Source organism: Mus caroli, unplaced genomic scaffold (genome assembly GCF_978045245.1).
Source record: "Mus caroli unplaced genomic scaffold, Mus_caroli_1 scaffold_12, whole genome shotgun sequence".
Lineage (NCBI taxonomy): Eukaryota > Metazoa > Chordata > Mammalia > Rodentia > Muridae > Mus > Mus caroli.
The window spans coordinates 115,467,216-115,477,364 of NW_028227267.1; the positions used below are offsets into that span (position 1 = coordinate 115,467,216).

General features: G+C 44.7%; 2 pseudogenes; both read right to left on the reverse strand.

The window, feature by feature from the left end:
- Positions 1 to 298: 298 nt before the first annotated feature.
- LOC110309806 (zeta-crystallin pseudogene) lies at positions 299 to 1,272 on the reverse strand (annotated as a pseudogene).
- A 6,730-nt stretch (positions 1,273 to 8,002) lies between these two features.
- Positions 8,003 to 8,556, reverse strand: LOC110309807 (large ribosomal subunit protein eL29 pseudogene; annotated as a pseudogene).
- Between the last annotated feature and the right edge of the window lie 1,593 nt (positions 8,557 to 10,149).

Sequence of the window (10,149 nt, forward strand, 5' to 3'; positions counted from 1 at the left end):
GACTTGTGTCCCAGCACCTCGACGCTGAGTCAGAAAGTTCACGGTGAGTTCAAGGCCAGCATGAACTGTGGAGAGTGATCCTGTCTCAAGAACAAAACAAAAACATCCAACCAACCAAAGGAAAGGAAACGAGGTTTGTGATGCATGCAAAGACCCCATTGGGCACACTGCTCTCTGCAGTTATGTCACTCCACTGTGTCTACTCCCTAAAGCCTTGTTTTTAATACGTGAACCTCAATCAAATGAGCACTTGGTGCAGCAGAGACATGGGGACGAAGGTGTCCCCGTGACACAGGTCTCATAAGAGGAGAATCATTTTCCCGGTCTTCACACTGCAGTGGATGGTATCTTCATGGGCTCGCGCCGCCCTCTCCAATGGATACTCAGAACAGGCTTCACCTGACCATTTTCCATTCCTGCTTGGAGGATGCCTGCGAATTGCTGAAATTCCTCCTCCGTGCTTGAAAAGAGAGAGGCTCCAATTATACTTGTCTCTTTTGCCAAAGTGATCCTTGGGATTATCTCAATGGGACCTCTAGAACCAACAACAGTGACCCGTCCTCTGTACCATAGAAGCTTCAGGTCATTGCTAAGGTTCTCATTCGCCAGCATCTCAGCCATCACATCAACCCTTGTACCAACAGACGTCTTGATTTTATCAAGATAGTTGGCTTCTTTGGGATTAAACACTTCGTGGACTCTATTAAAAGCTTCACGAGGAAGCTTTATTCCTTCCTCAGAACCAGCTGTGCCCAAAACCTTTAAGCCTTGAGCTCAGGCAATCTGGCATGTAGCTAATCCAACTCCTCCGCTGGCCCCGAGAACCCGCACGCTTTCCCCAGCTTGCGCACCGGCACTACGGAACAGAGCTCGGCAGGCCATGAAGTACGGGATCCCCAGGGCAGCCTCCTGCCTGAAGCCCAGCATCTCTGGCAGCAGGTAGATAGTGTGATCGGCTGCGAGAACAAATTCTGCGTACCCACCAGAGACTGCTGGGGCAGAAGACCCTGTCGCCTTTGTTGAAAGCACACGCATTGTCTCCAACAGATTCTATGATCCCCGCCACATCAGAGCCCGGAGTGTAGGGTATAGCAGGTTTTCAACTGTGGGGTTGGACTTTGATTAGGACCTGATGGCTCTGTGGAACAGAAGCGACCACGTAGGACTGGGGCTTCAGCACTTCTGGTCCACCAAATTCAAACACTCGAATAGCCCTCATCAACTTCTGTCCAGTTACCATGGCGACCTAGAGGCCTCCTCTAGAGTAAGAAACAAAACCTAAGCTCCTGAAGTTCCGTGGGAAAAGAGATGGGCCAGTTTTTCCTGACTTTGCAAAAGGCTCCACCTCACGGGTTCATTTCACTCCTTCTTTACTTTTCCTCTAGTGGTTTCTTCGAAGATGCTTTTCTCTTCCGTTTCCTTAGTTCTCCAAATCTGGCTTCAGTTACAGTTCTTCCCTCCATATTTATGCGCTCTCTACCCTTATTTCGTCATTAACTTAGGTCTGTGAGTTAGCCAGTGTGCTGAGACTTCTATTTTTCCTGCTATCTCTTGGAAACAGTGAGCCACATCTTCTGACTTGACTTTTCTCCCCTCTCTGTGGTCTCCCTAATCTTTACCTCCAAATTTCTGTTGCCTACAATGTGCTTTTTTTTTAATTAATTATTTAATTAATGTGTATGAGGAGGTGGTATATATTTGAGTAGGTCAGAGAGCAACTTGAAAGAGTCTGTTCACCGGGCAGTGGTGGTGCAAGCCTTTAATCCTAGCACTTGGGAGCCACAGGCAGGAGAATACTGAGTTTGAGGACAGCCTGGTCTAGAGAGTGAGTTCCAGGACAGCCAGGGCTATACAGAGAAACCCTGTCTCGAAAAACAAAACAAAACAAAAAGGAATCTGTTCTATCGTTCCTCCCTGTGGGTCCTGGGGATAGACCTCTGGCTGTCAGGCTTGGCAGCAAGAGTCTTTTCCTGCTGAGCCATCTTACTGGCCCTGTTTTCTGTTTGCTTTTTGATTGTTTACTATAGATGCTAGTGTTGTGGCAGGGTCTTACTTTCTTCTCTGTAGTTCCGAATCTAAGTTCCCAACTCTCCCCGGGAAGTATTATTAGAACGAGACCCTCTTTATGACATTTTGTGATTTAATGCAAAGCTTGCTACATTTCTATCTGCTTTGCACAGCTATTGGTTCTTTGTGCACTTTTGACAGACTCTCCTGGCTGAGAGAAGAACCGTATTCCACCCTAGAGTATTCTTGCGTGTGTCATCTCTCCACTCATCCTATTTAGAAGCCGTTTAATGTTTTTTCATAAAGTCTACCAACTTCTATGTTTTTTTGGGACTGCTGGCTTCACATTCAGACTCTCGCTTCTTTGTGTTAATCTTTTTTACTTTTACAACTCTGAAATGTTTAGTCTTTATTCTGTGTTTTGCAAATCGTCGAATTGTAGCTGGTGAGATGGTGGTAAGGCTGCTTACAGCCAAGCCTGAGCTCCATTCCTGGGCCCCACATCGTGGAAGAAGAAGACAAGACATCCTCTAACCGTCTCACCATGGCATGTGTGCATCCAGACACAACCAAATATCAAACAAAGAAACAAAATTACCTCGTTCTTCCCACCGCTTAACTTTTCTACCCATCCAGTGGACTCCCTTTAACAAACCCTGAATGCATGTGCACGGGCCTGGAGCAGTTGTCTTCTGTGCAGCTTTCTTCCTTGGACTTCCGTGATCAGATGTGGTTCTCCCCTCTTTGGGTTTACGTCCTCATTTGACTGGAGCATATTTTCAAACTGCTTCTCAAAAAAAAAAAAAGATAGGCAAAAATAACTTTTGCAGTATAGGGTATAGGAATCCATTAAAAAAGATACCTAAATGCATTACCCACTGGCTCTTAACTTCTAGGGTTACTTACAAGGAGGCTGATGAAAGTGTAGAACTGTCGTTTTTTTGTTTGTTTTGTTTTATTTTTTTGAAAAAGATTGTTTATTTGTTTGTTTATTTATTTATTTAAAGTACACCATTGCTGTCTTCAGACACACCAGAAGAGGGAGTCAAATCTTGTCACAGATGGTTGTGAGCCACCATGTGGTTCCTGGGATTTGAACTCAGGACCTTCAGAAGAGCAGATCTCACCATCCCCAGAACTGCTGTTTATAAATGCTCTCCTTTTCTTCTCACTGAGCGTTGTACACACATGCCTGTGCTATTTGGCACTCTGCAGTTGTTAATGCTTGTCCGGAAGTGGGAACGTCCTGTGTGCTCTCCTTGTTGCTGAGTGGGCCCTTGATATTTCAGATGCTGGGCTTCCCTTAAGCTCCAGAGAATCATCGCCTGTTTTTGCTGCTACCACCATGGTTTTCCTAATCTCTTAATCTCCACTTTCACTTTTAGAACTCCTACAAACCACATCATGCTAGCCTGAACTTACTCCCTACCTCTTCACTCTTTGCCTCCTACTTCTTGTCTCAAAATTAGTCTTTTCCTTTCTCCTTCCATGTTTTTACTCTTCAGCTATTCCTCAAATATTGTTAGTGTATTTATTTCAACAATTAAGCCTTAGAATTTCAAATGTTTCCTATTATGTTTAAAGATAATTTTGCTTTCATTTCCTGGATGAATTATCTTCTTCTGTCAAAGAGTCTATAGCAGATTTGTTTCTGTCCTTTGTCCTTTTATCTCTTCTTTTGTTTTTCTGTTCCTTAAATCGCTCGTGCTTTCTCCTGATCAGATTTACTGTTTGCGTATCCTTCATTTGATGGCTTTCTTCACGTGTCTGATGACTCATGGTTGACCATTCCTATGAAGGAGCAAAGCTATCAGGAGGCTGGCTATGTCTTTCCTATAGGCAGTCTTTGGGTAGAATGTGTGCGTTTTATATTCCCAGTCTCAGCTAGGAATTCTCTACTCATTAGTATTCATTCAGAACATTTTCTAGCTTCTTCATCCACCTCGGATGCTGAAATGTGTACCTTTATTCCTCAACTTGACACAACCTAGAGAGAGTCTCAGGTAAGGGACTGACTATTTCGAGTTGGCTTGTGGATGTGTCTGTGAGGAGACTTTCTTAATTAAATTAATTGATGTGAGTCAGGTGGTGTCACACGCCTTGAATCCCAGCACTCGGGAGACAGAGGCAGGCAGATTTCTGTGTTAGAGGCCAGATTGGTCTTCAGAGTGAGTTTCAGGACAGCCAGGGTTGCATAGAGAAACACTGTCAAGATAAACAAACAAACAAACAAACTGATTCGTCAAGACCCAGCTCACTTTGGGAGTCACCATTCCCTAGGCACAGGGTCCTGCCCTGTGTAAGACTGGAGGACTCTTAACTGAGAGCGAGCAAGGAAGCAGGTGAGCACGCACTCTTCTCTCTCTGATCTGAACTGTGCATGTGACGTGAACAGCTGGCTGGAACTCCCCTGCAGTTTTCCTGTATGGATAAACTATAATCCTAAGTTGTGAGCTACATAGCTCATTTCTCCCCTAAACTGATCTCATGAGGGTGTTTTTTTTTTTTTATAACATCCTCAGTAACAAAACTAGGACAGAAGCCCTTTAGTGTCTCTGTACTAGACTGCACATGTAAATATTTCTACATTTTACTTCATGGAGACTGGAGTGTAAGCCCATGTGTAAGGTTCACAATTGTCTACCAAAATAATTACAAGTTTTCATCTATGGGCACAGTGGGTACAGAGTAATTGAGAAACGTCTTTAGGTTCTTTTTATTTTTTTACCTCATTTGCTTGAGAGTCTATCAGTTAAGATCGTCTTTGACCTCACGCAACAAAAACCCAACAGTATGAGCTTAAACAAGTAAAGGCCTATTATTCTCCCACTGAAAAGAAGTTTGGAGGCTGGTGACTGAGAGCATTCATTGGTCCTCTCAGTGACGCTATCAAAAAAAACAGACTCTCTGCCTCCCTGCTCTCCGGCCTCTGCTGTGTTGGCTTTTATCCTGCTTGTCACCTTGGGTAAATCCCAGGCTATACTTAACGTCGGAGAAGCCTACAATGTCAATCATAGCTGCCGTCTTTTTTTTTTTTTTTTTAAGAAAACTAAAGATTTCTGATGTATGTCTTCATTTTTTACTGGAAAAAGAATTGTGTCATGTGATATTCTCATTTGCTCTCTGTTGATGCCATAGAAGACTTCAACCAAAAGCAACTGGGGAAGAAGAGGGATGTGTTTCAGCTCACAAAGTCACAGTCCATCACTGGGGGAAGTTAAGGCAAGGAGTCCAGCAGAAGCTCTAGAAAATCTCTGTCTTGATCTCAGCAAGTTTTTTTCTTTGTCTTCTTCTTTAAAAAAAAAAACTAATTAATTTATATATTTGTTTTACATCCCGATCACAGCCTCCTTCCTTCCCCTCTCCCTTCCACCCCCTTCTCCCATCTCTCCCTCTGCTTCTCTGAAGAGAACGAGAGCCCCACCACCAGCCTCAAAGTACCAACTCATGCTGGCACATCACGTCTCCTCAGGACTGGGCGCATCCTCTCCTACCGAGGCCACACAATGAAGTCCAGTTAAAGAAAAGGGATCCAAAGGCAGGCAACAGAGTCTGAGTCAGAGATTGCTCACTCCACTTGTTGGGGGACACACATGAAGACCAAGCTGCATATCTGCTACACACGTGTAAGGTGCCTGGGTCTACTCCATGCCTGCTCTTTGATTGGTGTGTAGTCTCTGTGAGCCTCCATGGGTCCAGGTTAGTTGACACTGGAAGCCTTCTTGTGGCGTTCTTGACCCCTTTCGTTCCCTCAAACCTTCCCCTGACTTTTCCACAGGGCTCCCTGATCTCTGCCTAATGTTAGGCTGTGCGTCTCTGAGTCTGTTTCCATCAGCTGCTGGATGAAGCCGCTCAAATGACAAGTGTGCTAGGCTTCTGTCTGCAAGCATAGCAGAGTATCATTAATAATGTTAGGGGTTGGCTTTGTGCCATGCGATGAAGTTGGCCATTTTCTCAATCTCAGCTCCATCTTAATCCCTGTACATTTTGTAGGCAGGGCAGCACATTTTGGGTCAAAGGTTTTGTGCGTGGGGTTCATGTCGCCCTCCCTCTACTGAAAGTTCCACCTGGCTATAGGAGGTGATGACTTCAGGCTCCATATCCACTTTGAAAATCAATCTGGTAATTTCTCAGGAAATTGGGAATAGTTCTACCTCAATATCCAGCTGTACCACTCCTGGGAATATACCCAAAAGATGCTCCACCTTACCACAAGGACACTTGGTCAGCTATGGTCATAGTGGCTTTATTTGTAATAGCCAGAAACTGGAAACAACTTAGGTGTCCCTCAACCAAAGAATGGATAGAGAAAATGTGGTACATCTATACAATGGATTATTATTCAGCTATTAAAAAAAAGACATCATAAAATTTGCAGGCAAGAGGGTAGCTAAAAAATATCATCCTGAGTGAGGCAACCCAGACCCAGAAGGACATGCATGGCATATACGCTGTTGAGGATTGGTCTGTTGTCATGTATTGTAATGCTAAACATGGCCCTGATTGCCCCAGGAAAGAGAGAATCCTCAGACGATGCTGTATGTGCCTAAATTTAATTCTGTTGGTTGAATAAAGATGCCAACAGCCTAGAGCTGGGCAGAAGAGAGGTAGGTGGGGTTTCTGGTTCCCAAGCAGGGGTCTGAGGAGGACCATGAGGGGAGAAGAGGAAGGTGGAGAGAGAAGACACCAGGGGGTATGTGCATCATGAAAACGTGGCCATGAGGGAGTGAAGAGTGGCCCAAGTTGGAACATGGAAAGTTTTGACTTCGGGTTCTTGATAGGGAGTAGATTCTAATAGATTAGATGGTAGATATCTAACCAAATCTCATACTTGAAAGGCTTATTATAAATGTAAAAGTGTTGTGTCTTTTATCTGGGAACTGAATAATCAAAGGCAGGGTAGAAACCCCAGAGTGAGATTAAATATTTACTACAACAGTTTTCATTTATAATTGAATATTAGCCATAAACTACAGGACAACCACTCTACAATTCACAGACCCAAATGAGCTAAGCAACAACGAGGACCCAAGGGATGATGCTTGACTCTCACTCAGCAGGGGAAATAAAATAGACATTGGAAGTAGATGGAGAACTGGGTGGAAGAGAGGCTAGGGAGGGGAACAAGAGTGTGTGCGAGAGAGGGTGTGAAGAGAGAAGAGAGATCGATGGGCGGATATCTTTGGACAAGCTGGAGACTTGGGATAGGGGAGGCTCCTGTGAGGATTCGAAGGTGACCCTAGTTAAGACTCCGCTAACTTTTCTATATAGCACAGGCTCACGTGAGTAGGAATGGTGCTGCCAACAGTAGGCTGGGCCCTTACACACCAAGCATCAATTAAAACAATCTCTCATGACATGGCCACAGACCAATCCGAAGGAGGCAATTCTTCAGCTGAGGTCACCTTTTCCAAGGTGACTTTCAATTGTGTCACACTGATAGTAAATGACTAATTAAGATGTATGACTGTACTTATGGCAAGCTGAAGACTATATCATTTGAGTAGGTAGCCAATAGCAGCATCGTGAACGAAATACAACATTTTGAAAAGTATAATTTTTAAAATGAGCTGTAAAATTGAATGTAGAATAAAATATATAAGTGACCATCAATAAAATCCCAGTGATGTCATATAAGTAATACATGATAAAATAGACATTTTCACATTTCCAAATCATGTTTGTTGCTGTGTCTGATGAAACATCTGGCTCACAACGACTGTTATGTTAAAAAAAATCACCTGGCTTATGAGCACGTTTCACGGGATCATTTATGGACCATAGACCTCTATATCTTTGCACGCTCCAAAAGCTGTCCTGCAGAAGCTGTTTCAGTTTTTCTTGGACGTTGCTTCCTTTTCTTCTTGACACTCATTCTAGCCAATTTTACTTCCGGTAAAGGCAGGGCCCAAGGACACGGACATTTTATTTTATTTTATTTTATTTTAACAGATCTTGCCTGAGTTTATTTGTAAGAACAGATTAGGACACTGGTCATCTGCAAATAGTGTGTGGGGAGGTGTGTCACAGCAGTCCGTCTGTCTTTACACTGGCAGGAGCCTTTTCTATGGGGCCTTCACAGGGGCCTGTGTACCTTTGGGGGCCTGAGCACCTTTGGGAGCCTGGGCTGGAGCTGAAGCCTGGGCCTTAGCTGGAGCTTTGGCTCCTGCCTTGGTTTGGACCTTAGGCTTCGGTTGGCAGAGCCTCTGACCCTTGGCCATGTAGCTTCGAATCTGCTTCCCAAGCTTTAGGGTGAGCGATGAAAGCCAGCCGCTTGAGTTTGGGGCGTTTTGGCATCTTGGGCTTGATGGCCTGAGGCTTCACCAGGGCCTTGATGGCCTCTGCGCGTGCACTCACTGCCTTTGCATTGTTAGCCTGCATCTTCTTCAGGCCTTTCTTGTTGTGCTTCTTGGCAAAGCGCATGTTCCTTAGGAACTTGGGGTCAACCCCCTTAAGAGATTCGTATCTTTGCGACCGGGGTTTCTTGATGCCATTTCTGTGCCATTTGCGCTACTGGTTGTGTGTGGTGTGGTTCTTGGACTTGGCCATGTCTGCACGGTAACCCGCGGCTCCCGCAGCGCCTGAGACCGGAAGAGAAAGCCGGACATTTTAAAAAATAAAACCTGGTGCTTGTTTTTTGTTGTTTGTTGGTGGTTTGGTTTGGTTTGGCTTGATTTGGTTTGGTTTGGTTGTTGTTTACTTACAGATGCCTGGTGTGAGAAGAATTTTTTTCGTATATTAATATCTAAATGTCTGCCTCACCAATGACTTTATATTCTTGAGATATTAGCCAGAGCAGGCATCTTCACCACTTAACCACTAATTAAAAAACATTAACCACACGTGGGCTGGGGAGATGGTTAGTGGGGGAAGCCCTTGCCTTGAATGACAAAGACTTCCCAGAGCTGGTATAAAAGGCCAGGCCTGGTAGCAGTGCTGGAGTCCCGTGTGTTAGGGCGGCAGAAGCAGCTAGGTCAGTACAGCTCACTAGCCATCCAATGTAGCCTCATGCAAACTCCAAGTCAGAGACCCTGTCTCAAAAATAAGATAGACACATTCTGACACCCGAGGTTGTCCTCTGCTACACACACACACACACACACACACACACACACACACACACACACCATTTCAGTGTTGGAGACTTAACTCATGATAACTCTGCCTGTCTCCGTTCTAGGTTTGACTACCAGCACTGCTGTGACAGCTGAGAACCATCTGTCACTCCAGCTCCAGGAGACTGAGGCCCAGTCCCAGCCATCTCACCCACAGAGGAGTGCAGAGCACATTCAGAACCTCTCCTGGAAGCTGCATGTGCGGCACTGCCTATACCGTTGGCTCCACATCTGGCTACCTCTTGCTGTAAAGGAAGCCATACAACAGTCCTGATATCGTGCAGCCATTTGGCTAGCTAGAACCCAGGCATTCCGAGACCAGGAAGACATGGATGTTGAGGGTCAAACAGCGATCTTCATTACAGAAGACGCGTGACAGCATGCAATCACCCTTTATCTGTCCCATACACAGATGCTGAGATATCTGAATGTTCTGCTCATAGTAACCGATGTCCATAGGAACTAATTTGATTCTCATACTAGCTTTGTGAAGGGAGTGTAGCTATCTCTGATTTCAACTGAACAAACAAACAAACAAACAAACTAGGTTTTCTGAGAGATGATTCTGTTGTTTATACCGAATGCATCACCCAACTCAACATCTCCTGCTTTAGGAATCCCTGAATGGGAGTCTACTGTGCAGGTCTGTGGGAGACTGGTGTATCCTTATTACTTTGGGTAATTATGTTTACAGGGGTTTTTTAATTATTGATATTTATTTGCTAACATCCTGTTCTGGGAAGGCATGCCTTTCAAGGCTGTGAGCTTGAATGAAAAGCCCTTCTGATTAGACTTGTTGGCTAAATATCCCAGAGGAGACCAGAATTACCAATGGGAGGTTTCAAATAGCTTGGCTTTGGGGGTGGGGACTGGCAACCCTGGCTTTGTGTGCTGCAGAATTGTGATGCTTCTCAAAGATCCCCATTCTTCCCCGAGGAGGAGCCTTGTTTAACTACTGTAGACGAAATAGGCCGAATGGCTTCTCCTCACTAAAACTTTTCAGACAAGAAATATATAAGCAAGATTG